This window comes from Coregonus lavaretus (assembly GCF_964263955.1).
Source record: "Coregonus lavaretus genome assembly, chromosome: 9".
Lineage (NCBI taxonomy): Eukaryota > Metazoa > Chordata > Actinopteri > Salmoniformes > Salmonidae > Coregonus > Coregonus lavaretus.
Genome location: NC_139996.1, coordinates 44,349,594 through 44,367,902, shown reverse-complemented (window position 1 = coordinate 44,367,902; position 18,309 = coordinate 44,349,594). Strand labels below are relative to the sequence as shown.

General features: G+C 48.9%; 1 protein-coding gene across 1 annotated transcript in view; it reads left to right on the top strand.

Moving 5' to 3' along the window:
- Positions 1 to 18,309, top strand: part of LOC311135373 (metabotropic glutamate receptor 8-like) — a gene marked incomplete at both ends in the record, with an annotated part of 298,164 nt that overhangs the window by 130,382 nt on the left and 149,473 nt on the right. The gene's annotated exons all lie outside the window — the stretch shown is intronic.

Below are 18,309 nucleotides of genomic sequence, written 5' to 3'. Positions count from 1 at the left end.
CTGTACGAATCATGGATCTTGGAGATCTCGGAAAATGCACTGTAAGTGTAACTATGAATACGTAACGTTTCATTATGTTTCGCCATGAAATCAGTTCTCATGGTCACACAAATACAAAATAATGTAGGCCTATACCATCGCAAAATCGAATGCTTCTAACCAAATGTGTCAAATATAGGCCTACTGTCAATAATGTTGGATGGATTGGATGCGCATTGGAGTCTAGCTGTAGGCTAGTTGTCTAGTGATATTATAGACCATCATCAGCTGATACAGGAAATAAAACTAATATTGATAGAAAATAATAAAGCTAAATAAATGGTGTACTACTTCTGGCCACGGATGGCATGGAGAACACCAGGCCCTGCGCGCACCTGAAAAACAAAGCAATGAGTACGTGTAAATGAGCTCAGCTGAGCCCGAAATTCAGCACTACTGAGTGGAAAGCCACCGCATAGAAATAAATGGTTTAAACCATGACAGTGGGGTTGTTTGTTTCATTTGGAAGCTTTCATTTTCATATTTACCACTGTAAAACATGCATTACACGAATATTGAGTCAAACTTAAGCAAATACTTTCTTGCCTAGTTTGACATAGAGCATTTATAAAGGATCCCCATTACTCTTCCTGGGGTCCAGCAACATAAAGGCAGTTATATACAATAAAATATATGAATGACATTACATTTCATAACACTTTTCACAACACATTAAGTGTGTGCCCTCAGTCCACTACTCTACTACCACATATCTACAATACAAAATCTACCATACAAAATCTACAATACAAACCACATACACGTGTTATCACGTGTATGCGTGTGTCTGTGCCTGTGTGTGTGTCTCTTCACAGTCCCCGCTGTTCCATAAAGTGTACTTTTATCTGTTTTTTAAAATCTGATTCTACTGCTTGCATCAGTTACCTGATGTGGAATAGAGTTCCATGTAACCATGGCTCTATGTAGTACTGTGTGCCTCTCATAGTCTGTTTTGGATTTGGGATTGTGAAGAGACCTCTGGTGGCATGTCTTGTGGGGTATGCATGTGTGTCCGAGCTGTGTGCTAGTAGTTTAAACAGACAGTTCAGTGCATTCAGCATGTACATGTACATTTTTAAATTTTCGTCATTTAGCAGAAGCTCTTATCCAGAGCGACTTACAAATTGGTGCATTCACCTTATGATAGCCAGTGGGACAACCACTTTACAATATATATATATATATATATATATATATATATATATATATATATATATTATTATTATTATTATTATTATTATTATTATTATTTATTTTTTGGGTGGGGTAAGGGGGGGTAGAAGGATTACTTTATCCTATCCCAGGTATTCCTTAAAGAGGTGGGGTTTCAAGTGTCTCCGGAAGGTGGTGAGTGACTGCTGTCCTGGCGTTGTGAGGGAGCTTGTTCCACCATTGGGGTGCCAGAGCAGCGAACAGTTTTGACTGGGTTGAGCGGGAACTGTGCTTCCGCAGAGGTAGGGGGGCCAGCAGGCCAGAGGTGGATGAACGCAATGCCCTCGTTTGGGTGTAGGGACTGATCAGAGCCTGAAGGTGCGGAGGTGCCGTTCCCCTCACAGCTCCGTAGGCAAGCACCATGGTCTTGTAGCAGATGCGAGCTTCAACTGGATGCCAGTGGAGTGTGCGGAGGAGCGGGGTGACGTGAGAGAACTTGGGAAGGTTGAACACCAGACGGGCTGCGGCATTCTGGATGAGTTGTAGGGGTTTAATGGCACAGGCAGGGAGCCCAGCCAATAGCGAGTTAAAGTAATCCAGATGGGAGATGACAAGTGCCTGGATTAGGACCTGTACCGCTTCCTGTGTAAGGCAGGGTCGTACTCTCCGAATGTTGTAGAGCATGAACCTACAGGATCGGGTCACCGCCTTGATGTTAGCGGAGAACGACAGGGGGTTGTCCAGGGTCACGCCAAGGCTCTTCGCATTCTGGGAGGAGGACACAACGGAGTTGTCAACCGTGATGGCGAGATCATGGAACGGGCAGTCCTTCCCCGGGAGGAAGAGCAGCTCCGTCTTGCCGAGGTTCAGCTTGAGGTGGTGATCCGTCATCCACACTGATATGTCTGCCAGACATGCAGAGATACGATTCGCCACCTGGTTACCAGAAGGAGTATGTAAATACTTCTTACAAAAACAAGTAGTGATGAAGTCAATCTCTCATCTACTTTGAGCCATGACAGATTGACATGCATATTATTAATGTTAGCTCTCTGTGTACATTTAAGGGCTAGCCGTGCTGCCCTGTTCTGAGCCAATTGTAATTTTCCTAAGTCCCTCTTTGTGGCACCTGACCACACGACTGGACAGTAGTCCAGGTGCGACAAAACTAGGTCCTGTAGGACCTGCCTTGTTGATAGTGTTGTTAAGAAGGCAGAGCAGCGCTTTTTACGGACAGACTTCTCCCCATCTTAGCTATTGTTGCATCAACATGTTTTGACCATGACAGTTTTATTTGCTCAATTTCCACATTATTCATTACAAGGTTTAGGGTTTAGTGAATCATTTGTCCCAAATACAATGCTTTTAGTTTTTGAAATATTTAGGACTAACTTATTTTTTCCCACCCATTCTGAAACTGACTGCAGCTCTTTGTTAAATAGCATTGAATCTGGTCAAACACCATTTTTTCCAAAAGTTGACTAAGGGTTGGTAACAGGCTGATTGGTCGGCTATTTGAGCAAGTAAAGGGGGCTTTACTATTCTTGGGTAGTGAAATGACTTTTACTTCCTTTCAGGCCTGAGGGTCCACACTTTCTTGTAGGCTTAGATTGAAGATATGGCAAATAGGACTGGCAATATAGTCCGCTATTATCCTCAGTAATTTTCAATCCAAGTTGTCACACTCAGGTGGCTTGTCATTGTTGATAGACAACTATAATTGTTTCACCTCTTCCACACTCACTTTTCGGAATTTTAAATTACAATGCTTGTCTTTCATAATTTGGTCAGTTATACTTGGATGTGTAGTGTCAGTGTTTGTTGCTGGCATGTCAAGCCTAAGTTTGCTAATCTTGCAGATGAAAACATAATTAAAGTGTGAGCAATTGCATTATTATTGACACTGCAAAATTGGAAAGAACCACACCCCCCTGACTGTAGGGGTCAGCAAATCCTAAACGTGTGCTGATCATACCAATGAGGTCCAGGCTTGTGGAGCAGTACTGCTTGTGGTAGTGGAAGTGTGAGGCCATTGGAGGTCAAGCAGAGTTCAGTAGGTCCCAGGTCTTGTTTCTGTAGGCATGGGGGGTGCATCTAAAAAGTCTAAAGTGGCTTCCATCCTTTCGTCCTCTCGCCGTCATATCTCTCTCATCTGCACTGATCCATTTAGACAGGAGAGGTGAAAGCTATTTGGTGGAAGACCACCTGGGGATTTTATATTCAACTGTCTAGTTCTTTGTTTTGATTGATTAAAGTTTTGCTATAGGCTTTTAATTTTGGCTTGTGGGTTCTTTAATGCCAAACCTTTCCCTAGAGCTAATCTCGGTTAACGCAGAACTAAAATCTAGTGTAATTTACCAGGTATGCTTACGTAGTATATCCACGAGAGATTAGCCTTCAGCAAACTTTTTTGTTAAGGTTATTCAATCCCCACAGTCAATGCTGTTGATGGCTGCCATTCATCAACTCCCTTGCAAAGCATATGGTGAGAAAAAAAAGTCATTAAACGCAGCATTCCTTACCTGTTAACAGAGCAGTTCTGGTCTCAAGGTGATAGTGTCCTTCTTCTATATACACTGTGATTGATGTGGATGTGTATTTTATTCATCCAAGGAGCCACTTACCAGTTTATTGTTTCCCCCCTACGTATGCACACACAAAATTCCTCTCGACTATCTGTGTATACTGTATGTACCGGCAGTTGAGGCTGTGTTAGTGTTTGATGAATACATGAGTAAATGGCTGAATGGATGATGAAATTAATGCATGAATGAGTGGATCAAAAAAATCTGAAGTTGTTTTCAGTGTAGTTGATGTTGAGCATATGGAACAGTGCACTCGTGATTAAAAACACACCCTCTTCATTTCAGCAGTGTACTCTATCTGAGAGTACCTCTCTGAAGGCGATGTTCTGCTTCAATGGTTTTTGGTCTTACTGTTAAGAGTTGTAAAGTGTCGTTAAAATAGGGTGAAAATACCATGGTTAAAATACATTGCAGAAGCAATGCTTGTCTAGGAGGGCGATAAGGAACATTGAGGTGAGGACGAGCATGTGCAAGGAAAATAGTATCTTCAAAGATACAATAGAGTTGATACTACAAAACTACCTGGCAGTCCCGAACGCTCGTTCATAAAATTGGACGATCAAAAAATATTTCATAGAAAGCTGATTTTAATCAACCACACAGTGAAATGTTAATCAGAACTCCTCCTAAACAAGGCACTGAAAAGTGAAAAACAACAAAGCTTGATGAAGAATCATGCAGGTCACTTGAAGCCTTCTGTGTACATAGCCACGGGAAGTGCTGTAGCACCCTCAGCACCCCTACTTGTTTTTCTAACAATAATATCTGTAAAAATCACAAAATTAACTTTCATATGGCTGTTGTCATGAAACAGGGTATTGTGTCATTTTACTTCATTACTCAAAATGACAGCGCCGAAGCAGACACGACTTTTCACTATGAAAGAGGCTTTGTCTATGTTGGTTGGTGATTCGCTCACATCCTTGCACTTTGAAAAGCGATGATGCCGAGCTGAGTGAAATAAGTAAACAACAGATATACACTATATATACAAAAGTATGTGGACACCCCTTCAAATTAGTGGATTTGGCTATTTCAGCCACAACTGTTACTGACAGGTGTTAAAAATCGAGCACACAGGCATGCAATCTCCATAGGCAGTGCTGTTATTGTGAAGTGGAAACGTCTAGGAGCAACTACGGCTCATCCAAGAAGTAGTAGGCCACACAAGCTCACAGAACTGGACAGCTGAAGCGCGTAGTGCGTAAAAATTGTCTGTCCTTGGTTGCAACACTCACTACCGAGTTCCAAACTGCCTCTGGAAGCAACATCAGCACAAGAACTGTTCGTTGGGAGCTTCATGAAATGGGTTTCCATGGCCGAGCAGCCTAAGATCACTATGCACAATGCCATGCGTCGGCTGGAATGGTGTAAAGCTTGCTGCCATTGGACTCTGGAGCAGTGGAAACACATTCTCTGAAGTGATGAATCACGCTTCACCATCTGGCAGTCCAACGGACGAATCTGGGTTTGGCGGATGCCAGGAGAATGCTACCTGCCCCAATGCATAGAGCCAACTGTAAAGTTTGGTGGAGGAGGAATAATGGTCTGGGGCTGTTTTTCATGGTTCGGGCTAGGCCCTTTAGTTCCAGTGAAGGGAAATCTTAATGCTACTGCATTCAATGACATTCTAGACAATTCTGTGCTTCCAACTTTGTGGCAACAGTTGGGGAAGGCCCTTTCCTCTTTCAGCATGACAATCCCCCCATGCAAAGAGTAAGGTCCATACAGAAATGGTTTGTCGAGATCGGTGTGGAAGAACTTGACTGGCCTGCACAGAGCGCTGACCTCAACTCCATCGAACACCTTTGGGATGAATTAGAACGCCGACTGCGAGCCAGGCCTAATCGCCCAACATCAGTGCCCGACCTCACTAATGCTCTTGTGGCTGAATGGAAGCAAGTCCCCAGAGCAATGTTCCAACATCTAGTGGAAAGCCTTCCCAGAAGAGTGGAGACTGATCTAGCAGCAAAGGGGGGACCAACTTCATATTAATGCCCATGATTTTGGAACGAGATGTTCGACGAGCAGGTGTCTACATACTTTTGGTCATGTAGTGTACACAACAGTGTTTTTCTATCATATCCTGCCACTGCCCTCATGATGTTCAGCACCTTCCTACACTTAATTTCAAAATACTCAACATGTCTCTCCCACGTAATCCTCTAATCAAACCACATACCTAAATACTTAAACTCACTCTACCTATATGCTGACCGTATATTTGCAGCCTTACATCTTTAACCTTCCACAGATATCCTAAACCCCCATGTTAAATACCAATCTTCCACAACTCCCACAGCTTCTTGCATCTTCCTCATCACATCTTTCACAGCCCCACCTCTCTTCCATACAGCCCCATCATCGGCATACAAGACCACACCCACTCCCTGTCCCATCTCCTTAAATATGTAATCTATCATCAGGGTGAACAACACCGGACTAACCACACTTCCCTGAGGAGTACCATTGTCCATCTTTGTATAGTATAAGATCAATTAATCAATGTGCATGAGGAAACATAGATATTAAAACAAGTTATTCTAAAAACCAACCTGCAACAAAGTATGCTGGGATATATGCTAATGAGGCCCCTCCCACATATTTTGTGTGACCAGGGCTGCGTTCAGCATGTTTTTATCGGCCAATATGCCAACATTCCATTCAAACAATGCAGTCAATCCACAGCCATACACTAGCTGAAATCAGTTGATGATCGGACTTAGACAAGTTGTAAATGCAACAAGTGCTGATATTTTATCATATAATAGCACTTACAGCATTCCAAAAAAACAAAAATCTGTGACATTTATGGTCTGTTTACATATATGGTAGAGGCTATTTATACAGAAAATGTATATAAAACCTGTATAAACTATTTATAGATACGGTGTATTCAGATCACTTGACATTTTCCACATTTTGTTACGTTACAGCCTTATTCTAAAATGGATTAAATTGTTTTTTTCTCATATCAATCTACACACAATACCCCATAATGACAAAGCTAAAACAGGTTTTATAAATTTTTGCAAATGTAAAACAAAAGAAAACGGAAATATCACATTTACATAATTATTCAGACCCTTTACTCAGTACTTTGTTGAAGCACCTTTGGCTGCGATTACAGCCTCAAGTCTTCTTTGGTATGATGCTACAAGTTTGCCACACCTGTATTTGGGGAGTTTCTCCCATTATTCCCTCCAGATCCTCTCAAGGTCTGTCAGGTTGGATGGGGAGCATCGCTGCACAGCTATTTTCAGGTCTCTCCAGAGATGTTAGATCAGGTTCAAATCCGGGCTCTGGCTGGGCCACTCAAGGACATTCAGAGATACTCCTGCGTTGTCTTGGCTGTGTACTTAGGGCCGTTGTCCTGTTGGAAGGTGAACCTTCGCCCCAGTCGGAGGTCCTGAGTGCTCTGGAGCAGGTTTTCATCAAGGATCTATCTGTACTTCACTCCGTTTATCTTTCCCCCGATCCTGACTAGTCTCTCAGTCCCTGCTGCTGAAAAACATCCCCACAGCATGATGCTGTGAACACCATGCTTCACTGCAGGGATGATGCCAGGTTTCCTCCAGACTTGACCCTTGCCATTCAGGCCAAAGAGTTCAATCTTGGTTTCATCAGACCAGAGAATCTTTAGCTGCCTTTGTGGCAAACTCCAAGCGGTCTGTCATGTGCCTTTTACTGAGGAGTGTCTTCCGTCTGGCCACTCTACCATAAAGACCTAATTGGTGGAGTGCTGCAGAGATGGTTGTCCTTCTGGAAGATTCTCCCATCACCACAGAGGAACTCTGGAGCTCTGTCAGAGTGACCATCGCGTTCTTGGTCACCTCCCTGACCAAGTCCCTTTTCCCCTGATTGCTCAGTTTGGCCGGGCGGCCAGCTCTAGGAAGAGTCTTGGTGGTTCCAAACTTCTTCCATTTAAGAATGATGGAGGCCACCGTGTTCTTGGGGACCTTCAATACTGCAGAAATATTTTGGTACCCTTCCCCAGATCTGTGCCTCGACACAATCCTGTCTCGGAGATCCTGGTTTTTGCTCTGACATGCACTGTCAACTGTGGTAGCTTATATAGACAGGTGTGTGCCTTTCCTCATGTCCAATCAATTTAATTTACCACAGGTGGACTCCAATCAAGTTGTAGAAACATCTCAAGGATGATCAATGGAAACAGGATGCACCTGAGCTCAGTTTCGAGTCTCATAGGAAAGGGACTGAATACTTACAGTTAAAGTCGGAAGTTTACATACATTTAGGTTGGAGTCATTAAAACTTGTTTTTCAACCACTACACAAATTTCATGTTAACAAACTATAGTTTTGGCAAGTCGGTTAGGACATCTACTTTGTGCATGACACAAGTAATTTTTCCAACAATTGTTTACAAACTTATAATTCACTTTATCATAATTCCAGTGGGTCAGAAGTTGACATACGCTAAGTTGACTGTGCCTTTAAACAGCTTGGAACATTTCAGAAAATGATGTCATGGCTTTAGAAGCTTCTGATAGGCTAGTCGACATCATTTGAGTCAATTGGAGGTGTACCTGTGGATGTATTTCAAGGCATACCTTCAAACTCAGTGCCTCTTTGCTTGACATCATGGGAAAATCAAAAGAAATCAGCCAAGACCTCAGAGAAAAAATTGTAGAGTATCTATATCCACAGTAAAACGAGTCCTATAACGACAAAACCTGAAAGGCCGCTCAACAAGGAAGAAGCCACTGCTCCAAAACTGCCATAAAAAAGCCAGACTACGGTTTGCAACTGCACATGGGGTCAAAGATCGTACTTTATGGAGAAATGTCCTCTGGTCTGATGAAAGAAAAATATAACTGTTTGCCCATAATGACCATCGTTATGTTTGGAGGAAAAAGGGGGTTGCTTGCAAGCCGAAGAACACCATCTGTTAGGCTATGGTTCAACCCAGCACTCAGAGAAACAAACACAACTAAGGGAGTGGAAGAAACAAAAATTATTTTAATAAAAGTTCAATTTGTCTTAGTCCAAAAACAACTGAAGAAAAGGAACAGAGTGGGCTAGTCGGCTCCGGAGGAAGGAGAGGCTGAGGCAGGCAGGCAGAAAGGCAGGCAGGCAGGCAGGCCGGCCGGCAGGCAGGAAGGTTGGGAGGTATGTCTGAACGCTCTAGTAAGAACAACGATCTGGCGCCGGTGGAGAGCCATGCCCAGGAATTAGTAGTGCAGGTTGATGAGAGAATAGGATGCAGCTGCGTAGGCAGGAATCACTGGAAACAACCCGCAGCTGCACAGGAGAGGCAGATCCTGAGCACGCCCCCCGATCCACTCCAGACACACCCACATAATGGGGACAAACACACATACAGATACAACAGACAAAGAGGGGACAAAACAAGGAGGAAGGGAAACAGAAAAGGGAGAGACAAGCTGCCCACATAACAGTACCCCCCCCTCAATGGTCGCCACCTGGCGACCCACCAGGCCTGTCAGGGTTGTCGTGATGGAAGTCCGTGATCAGCTGAGGATCCAACACAAAACGCTTAGGGACCCAAGACCTCTCCTCTGGTCCATAACCTTCCCAATCGACTAGGTATTGGAGACCCCTACCCCGCCTCCGAGAGTCTAGGAGCCTACTGACGGTGTAGGCCGGATGGTCGTCAATGAGGCGAACAGGTGGAGGTGGATCTGCCGGCGGACACAAAAGGCTGGAGGACACAGGTTTCAGTTGGGAGACGTGGAAAGTAGGGTGTATCTTCATGGCTGAAGGCAACTTCAAACGAACCGCAGCGGGGTCAACGATGGACTCCACCACAAACGGACCCAGGTACCGAGGAGACAGCTTGCGTGATTTGGTACGAAGAGGTACGTTCTTAGATGACAGCCAAACTTCTTGACCAGGATGAAACACAGGTGCGGGAGTCCTGCTCCTATCCGCTGTCGTCTTGTTCCTGTCGGTGGTCCGAAGCAACGCTTCCCGAGCGTCGCTCCACACTCTCTGGCAGCGGCGGAGGTTCTCCTGAACCGAAGGAACAGCCAATTCCTTCTCCTGAGCAGGAAACAGAGGGGGTTGATAACCCATGGTTACTTCGAAGGTGTCACGGTTCAGACAGACGACCAGAGGACCACAATTGCGTCACACCAGAAAGTTTATTAAACTTAAGGGAAAAGGGAAGTAGGGAGTGAATGAAGGCTCCAGGGGTAACAGGGATCCCGTCCAATGTGCTGGGTCTGTGCCCCCCCCAGTGGCAGCGATGCGTCCTATGAAGCCGGTGGTGGGTGGTCCAGAAGTCCTGGGGGGGGGAGACACAGACACAACAGGGCGGAATGAAACAAGGCAGCAGTACAGTTCAAGGGAAATCCAAAATACGTAGTAGCAAGGCAGAAGGCTGGTCAGAGTTACCGGGATTGAAGAGTAGTCAGGAGTCGTAATGGCAGAAGCAGGTCTGGATCTCCTGAGGCAGAAGAGTATCCAAAAAACAGGCAGGTCCGGGGTCACAAAACCAGGGTGAGCCAGAAGCGCGAGCAAACAGGTTCCGGGTGTGAGCTTTGCAGACGATCTGACACCGGAGAGCTGAAAGACAGGGCCTTAAATACTGGGAGAGGTAGTGGGTAATGCAGCGCAGCTGGCAGAGTAATTAGAGCAGAGCAGAGCAGGGACAGGTGGAGCTAGTTAGGCTGAGTAGAGAGAGTGGTGAGCAGAGTGGAAGAAAATTAAGGTGGTAACCCGGTGGAGTGAGAGGCCCATGACAGAACCCCCCCCCCAAGGGACGGCCCCAGAAGTCCCAAGAGCAACACCACGCCGGGCGGGAGGAGGGGAGCCGGAGGAGGGCTAGAACTCCTCCGAACGGTCCGAGTGAACGTCCTCATCCTCGGAGGAAGCCGGAGGGCCGTGGTCGGGAGATGGGACAGGTCCCGAGACAGGATCAGGCACAGGACAGGAAGCCGAGCGGGCAGGACGGTTAGGGACCCCTCTGGGGCGGCCCCTACGGATTGCAGGTTGATCAGGATGCCGTTGGTGGAAAGCGGTGATGAGAGTCCTATCCACAATCCGACTAGCTGGCACCCAGGTCCTTTCCTCAGGTCCATAGCCCTCCCAGTCAATGAGGTACTGGAGACCCCTACCCCTCCGTCTGGACCGAAGCAGGCGGCGGACGGTGTAAACCAGACCACCATCGACGAGCCGTGGAGGAGGAGGACCAGGCGCAGCAGGGACCAGCGGACTCTCATGGATGGGCTTAATCTTAGACACATGGAAAGTGGGGTGCACCCTCAGGGAATTAGGCAGTTGGAGCCGGACAGCAGTTGGGCTAATCACTCTTATGATAGGGAATGGGCCAATGAACCGAGGTGCCAGCTTCTGCGACTCCACCCTGAGTGGCAGGTTCTTCGATGACAACCACACCCTTTGACCAACATGGTAGGTGGGAGCAGGAATTCTCCGACGGTTGGCCCCGGTAGTGTAGCTGGCAACGGATCTGAGGAGTGTGGCTCGGGCTTGTGACCAGGTGCGGCGACATCGACGGGCAAAAGCAAGTGCAGATGGGCAAGTAACCTCCTCTTCCTGGCTGGCAAATAGAGGAGGCTGGTATCCATAAACACATTGGAAAGGGGACATACCGATGGCAGAGCAGGTCAGAGAATTGTGTGCGTACTCCACCCATGTCAATTGCTGCGACCAGGAGTGGGGGTTGCGTGAAGTCATGCATCGCAGTGCCTTCTCGAGCTCCTGATTAGCCCGCTCTGACTGCCCATTGGATTGGGGATGGAATCCGGAAGTCAGACTGACTGTGGCTCCCAGCAGGTGACAGAACTCCTTCCAAAAAGCGGAGGAGAATTGTGGACCACGGTCAGAAACTACATCCTTTGGCAGTCCGTGGATCCGGAAGACGTGTTCCAGGACCACCTGGGCGGTCTCCTTGGCGGTTGGGAGCTTGGGGAGGGGAATGAAGTGTGCCATCTTGCTGAAACGGTCAACGATGGTGAGAATGACGGTCATGCCACTTGAAGGGGGCAGCCCCGTGACAAAGTCAAGGGCGATGTGAGACCAGGGACGTCTGGGCACAGGCAGGGGCTGCAGCAATCCGGCTGGGGGCTGGCAGGACGACTTGTGTTGGTTGCAGATGGGGCAGGCTTGGACGAATTCCCGTACATCCTTCCTCAGAGAGGGCCACCAGAACCTCTGGGCGAGCAGGTTGTAAGTGCGGGTGGAGCCAGGGTGACAAGCTAGGCGGGAGTCATGTCCCCACTGAACGACCTGGGACCTCAGGTCTTCGGGGACAAAAAGGCGGTCAGCTGGGCAAGTGCTGGGACCTGGCTGGTTACGGAGAGCCTCCAGCACCTGTTCCTCAACAGCCCAGGTCAGAGCTGCAACGATGCAGGGACTTGGCAGAATCGACACAGGGTCCTTGGAGGGGGTGTCATCCTTCTGGAATTGACGGGAGAGGGCGTCTGGCTTGGTGTTGCGTGATCCAGGCCGGTATGACAGAGTGAAATTAAACCTGGTGAAGAACAGGGCCCAGCGGGACTGCCTGGAGTTCAACCGTTTGGCCGTGCGGATGTACTCCAAGTTCTTATGATCGGTCCAAACGAGAAATGGAATGGTGGACCCCTCCAGCCAGTGACGCCACTCCTCCAAGGCAAGCTTCACAGCCAGCAGCTCACGGTTCCCTATGTCGTAATTGCACTCAGAGGGGGACAACCGACGTGAGAAAAAGGCACAGGGATGGAGCTTCCTATCCTCCGCAGCCCACTGAGAAATCACAGCACCAACTCCCACATCCGAGGCGTCCACCTCCACAATGAATTGCCGGTCCACATCAGGCATCTGGAGGATGGGAGCGGAGGTGAACCTCACCTTGAGGGTACTGAAGGCTTTGTCGGCTGCTGGGGTCCAGGTGAAGGGTTGCTTGGTGCTGGTTAGAGCAGTGAGAGGGGCAGCAACGGTACTGTAGTTCCGGATAAACTTCCTATAGAAGTTAGCAAACCCCAGAAACTGTTGCAGCTTCTTTCTGTTCTCCGGAACTGGCCATGAAGTGACTGCTGATACTTTGGCAGGATCCATTTGGATACTTCCCTCTGCCACTATGTACCCCAGGAAGGCCACTGTCTTGACGTGAAACTCACATTTCTCTGCCTTGGCGTAGAGGGAATTCTCCAGAAGACGATGAAGGACTTGCTGGACATGGCGGGTGTGTTCAGACAGGTCTCTGGAGTAGATTAAGATGTCATCCAGGTAAACGAAGACAAACTTGTTTAACATGTCCCGCAGTACATCATTCACTAGAGCCTGGAACACAGCAGGAGCATTGGTGAGGCCAAAAGGCATAACCAGATACTCGTAGTGGCCTGTTGGTGTATTGAATGCGGTTTTCCATTCATCTCCCTCCCGGATCCGCACTAGGTGGTAAGCGTTTCTGAGATCCAACTTGGTAAAAACAGTGGCTCCCTGGAGCAACTCAAAAGCAGAGGTGAGCAGAGGCAGAGGGTAACGGTTTTTCACTGTGATGTCGTTGAGTCCCCTGTAGTCGATGCAGGGGCGAAGAGATCCGTCCTTCTTCCCCACAAAGAAGAAGCCAGCACCAGCAGGAGATGAAGATGAACGGATTAATCCTGCGGACAGAGAGCCATTGATGTAGTCCTCCATGGACTTTCTTTCAGGAGCAGACAACGAATAAAGACGACCCTTTGGAGGAGCTGTTCCAGGGAGGAGGTCGATGGCACAGTCGTACGGTCGGTGAGGGGGCAGAGATGTGGCTCTTGCTTTGTTAAACACCTCTCTGAGACCATGGTAGCATTCTGGGACATTGGAGAGGTCAGGAGCGGAGTTAGTAGGTACTGGCCGAGGGGGTAGTGCGGCAGCAAGCAGGCAGGTTCGGTGGCAGTCCTCTCCCCACTCCCTGATCACCCCGGTCACCCAGTCGAGCTGAGGGTTGTGCCGGCGGAGCCATGGGTAACCCAGGATGAGGGGTTGGCCTGGAGAGGGGAGCAGGTGAAACTGGATAGTTTCTTGATGGTTTCCGGACAGACCCATCGAGACCGGGGCCGTGACATGAGTGACCGATCCGAGTAAGTGTCCGTCCAGTGCCCGGGCAGGAATAGGAGGTGTCAAACGGAGGTTCTCCAGTCCCAGTTGGCGTGCCAGCTTGATGTCCATTATGTTGGCTTCGGCGCCAGAATCCACCAGAGCAGCCAGGGTGTGAGTTGAGTCAGAAAGGCGGAGGTGAACTTGCAGCAGGGGTTTGCGGTCGGAGGACTGGATGGTCATTGAACTCAACCGGACTCCCCCTATGCCCGGTGAGCTTCGGCCCTTTAAAGGGCAGGTTACCACACGATGTCCATCACCTCCACAATAGAGGCAGAGGTTTGAGGTGAAGCGGCGCTGGCGCTCTGCAGGAGTGAGAGAGGCTCGCCCAATCTCCATAGGCTCAGACTGATCAAGCTGACCTGGGTGAGTGGCAGTAGATGACAGGAGCCCAGTCGGATCTCTCCGAATGCCGGTAGTAGGTGGACCTTGGCGCCCCCTCTCACGACGACGGGTCTGTATCCTTCTGTCGATCCTGACAGTCAGTGCGATGGCTTCATCAAGAGTGGAAGGCAGTTCATGGGAGACCAACTCGTCCTTGATATAGTCAGCCAAACTATGGAAGAACGCGTCCACCAACGATGGTGTGTTCCAAGAACTTCGTCTAGCCAGGGTTCGGAAGTCGATGGAATGGTCTGCGACTGTACGTCTGCCTTGTCGAATACTGAACAGTTCACGAGACGCCTCTGCGGTGGGTGAATCCAGGTCAAACACCTTCAGCATCTCCTCAGCAAACAGGTCGAAGGTTGCACATGCGGGGGTCTGACGTTCGAACTCTGCTGTTCCCCAGAGTCGAGCTCGGCCCGTCAGGTGAGTGATGGCATACCCAACTTTAGCCCCCTCCGTGGCGAAGGTCCTTGGCTGCAAGGAGAACTGAAGTCGGCAGCTAGTCAGGAATGGCCGGACCTGGGTTGAATCGCCGTTGAACCGCTCGGGGTTTCCAATCTTGGGTTCCGGAGCAGCGGCTGCAATGACCGGGGCAGGTAACTCGGGGGCAGGGCTGGTGGGCAGACTGGCTGGGGTAAGGTTGGTGAGGAGTTGAATGATCATGGCGAGTTGTTGTTGCTGCTGCTGGAACTGCTGCTCATGCTCATCGGTTTCCATGTCGGGGAAAGTGTGCGCTGAGTCCATAATGGTCAGATCGTACTGTCACGGTTCAGACAGACGACCAGAGGACCACAATTGCGTCACACCAGAAAGTTTATTAAACTTAAGGGAAAAGGGAAGTAGGGAGTGAATGAAGGCTCCAGGGGTAACAGGGATCCCGTCCAATGTGCTGGGTCTGTGCCCCCCCCAGTGGCAGCGATGCGTCCTATGAAGCCGGTGGTGGGTGGTCCAGAAGTCCTGGGGGGGGGAGACACAGACACAACAGGGCGGAATGAAACAAGGCAGCAGTACAGTTCAAGGGAAATCCAAAATACGTAGTAGCAAGGCAGAAGGCTGGTCAGAGTTACCGGGATTGAAGAGTAGTCAGGAGTCGTAATGGCAGAAGCAGGTCTGGATCTCCTGAGGCAGAAGAGTATCCAAAAAACAGGCAGGTCCGGGGTCACAAAACCAGGGTGAGCCAGAAGCGCGAGCAAACAGGTTCCGGGTGTGAGCTTTGCAGACGATCTGACACCGGAGAGCTGAAAGACAGGGCCTTAAATACTGGGAGAGGTAGTGGGTAATGCAGCGCAGCTGGCAGAGTAATTAGAGCAGAGCAGAGCAGGGACAGGTGGAGCTAGTTAGGCTGAGTAGAGAGAGTGGTGAGCAGAGTGGAAGAAAATTAAGGTGGTAACCCGGTGGAGTGAGAGGCCCATGACAGAAGGGTGAAAGGCCGGTGGCAGAGGTGGTGAGGGAGTTGTGGGCGTACTCTATCCAAGGCAGATGTTTGGCCCAGGATGATGGATGTTGAGCAGCCACACAACGAAGGGTTGCTTCGAGGTTTTGATTGGCTCTTTCTGTTTGACCGTTGGTCTGGGGATGAAACCCTGAGGACAGACTAACAGAAGCACCCAAAGCAGAACAGAACACCTTCCAAACACGGGAAGTAAACTGTGGGCCTCTATCAGATACGATGTCCACAGGTATTCCATGGGGACGGAATACATGTTGGACTAGGAGGTCCGCTGTCTCACTGGCAGACGGTAATTTTGGTAATGCTATATAGTGAACAGATTTAGAGAATCTGTCCACAATGGTAAGTATAGTATCATTACCTTCAGACTTGGGTAGGCCGGTGACAAAATCCATGGCTATGTGGGACCAGGGACGGCTGGGAACTGGGAGGGGTAGCAGCAGCCCCGAAGGGGACTGATGGGAGGCTTTGCCCCAAGCACAGGTTGAACAGGCTGCCACAAAAGCCAGAACGTCAGTTTCCATTGAAGGCCACCAAAAATGTCTCCTAAGCAGCGTCAACGTGCGTCTCATCCCAGGGTGACCAGCAAAACGGGAGGTGTGAATCCACTGCAACACCTGAGACCGGACCGTCTCGGGAACAAAGAGTAGGTTGGGAGGTCCATCACCCGGTCCCGGGTCCGTGGCAAGTGCAGTCTTCACAAGAGACTCGATCTCCCACTGTACTGCCGCCACGACGCATGAGGAAGGTAGGACTGCCTCAGGCTCGCTGGTCTCCGAAGGGTCAGCAAACTGGTGGGACAAAGCATCTGGTTTAACATTTCTTGACCCCGGTCTGTATGTAAGAATAAAGTTAAACCTACTAAAAAACAGGGCCCATCTGGCTTGGCGTGAGTTGAGTCTCTTAGTGGCTTGGATGTAAGCCAAGTTTTTGTGGTCTGTCCAGACCACAAACGGCAGTTCAGCTCCATCCAGCCAGTGCCGCCATTCTTCCAGTGCTAGCTTGACCGCCAGCAGTTCCCGGTTACCAACGTCGTAATTCCGTTCTGTGGGTGACAATTTCTTGGAGAAAAAAGCACAGGGGTGAAGCTTTTGGTCAGTGGGGGAGCGCTGGGAGAGGACTGCTCCCACACCTGAGTCAGACGCGTCCACCTCCACAATAAACTGCAGAGAGGTATTGGGGTGTATCAACACGGGGGAGGTGGAAAACAGTTCCTTCAAAACCCCTACCGCCTGCTCCGCCTCAGGGGACCACAGAAAAGGGACTTTTGGGGATGTGAGTCTAGTAAGGGGTGCCACCACTTAACTAAAACCCTTAATGAATCTACGGTAGAAGTTAGCAAAGCCCAAAAATCGTTGAAGTTGCTTACGGGTGGTGGGTGTGGGCCATTCCTTCACTGCCCGGATCTTCTCGGGGTCCGCCTTCACCTGCCCGCTCTCAATGATGAAACCAAGGAACGATGTAGACTGTTTGTGGAACTCACACTTTTCTGCTTTGACGTACAGCTTATTCTCCAAGAGCCGTTGAAGGACTTGACGGACGTGTGACTCATGCTCCTCGGGTGACTTGGAAAAAACAAGAATATCATCCAGGTATACAAAGACAAAACGGTTCAAAAAATCCCTAAGAACATCATTCACCATGGCTTGGAATACAGCAGGGGCGTTTGAGAGCCCAAAGGGCATGACCAAATACTCAAAATGCCACAGTGGAGTGTTGAAAGCGGTTTTCCACTCATCTCCCTTTCGGATTCTGACAAGGTGATAAGCGTTCCTGAGGTCGAGCTTGGAGAAAACTGTGGCGCCATGCAGAGGTTCAAAAGCTGAGTTGATGAGTGGAAGGGGGTACTTGTTTTTAACAGTTATGTTGTTTAAACCCCTGAAATCGATACAGGGACATAACGACTTGTCTTTCTTTTCAACGAAAAAGAAACCTGCACCCAAAGGAGACGACGAGGGACGGATTATGCCCGAGGCCAGAGAATCACCAATATACTGCTCCATTGCCTCTCTTTCCGGTCGGGACAGATTGTATAAGCGACTAGAGGGCAAGGGAGCACCAGGAAGCAGTTCAATAGGGCAATCATAAGGCCTATGTGGTGGTAGAGACAGAGCCTTGTCCTTACTGAAAACCTCCGCTAAGTCATGGTATTCTTTGGGGACAGATGACAGATCGAGAGGAGCTGAGGGATGAGTTGGGTTACACTTAGTGGGGGGAACCGCTGACCTAAGGCACTCTGAATGGCAGTTAGTGCTCCAACTGAGAATGGTGTGACGTGTCCAATCAATTTGTGGGTTGTGAAGAGCCAACCAGGGGAAGCCAAGGATTAGGGAGGTAGCTGAGCCAGACATAACTCTTAACTGAATGCTTTCACAATGATTGCCAGAAATCACTAGGGAAACGGGGGCGGTTTGATGAGTTATCTCCGCGAGGAGGCGCCCATCAAGGGCTGTGACCCGAATGGGGGTAGGTAGTGGCTCCATGGGGATACGAGCTTGTGTAACGAACTGGTGGCTAATAAAGTTGTCTTCTGCACCTGAGTCTATGAGAGCTGAGAGTGGCAGGGAATGACTCTGGAAACGTAAGGTTACAGGTACTTGTAATCGGGGAATGATGGGTTCAGGATCTAACTCTG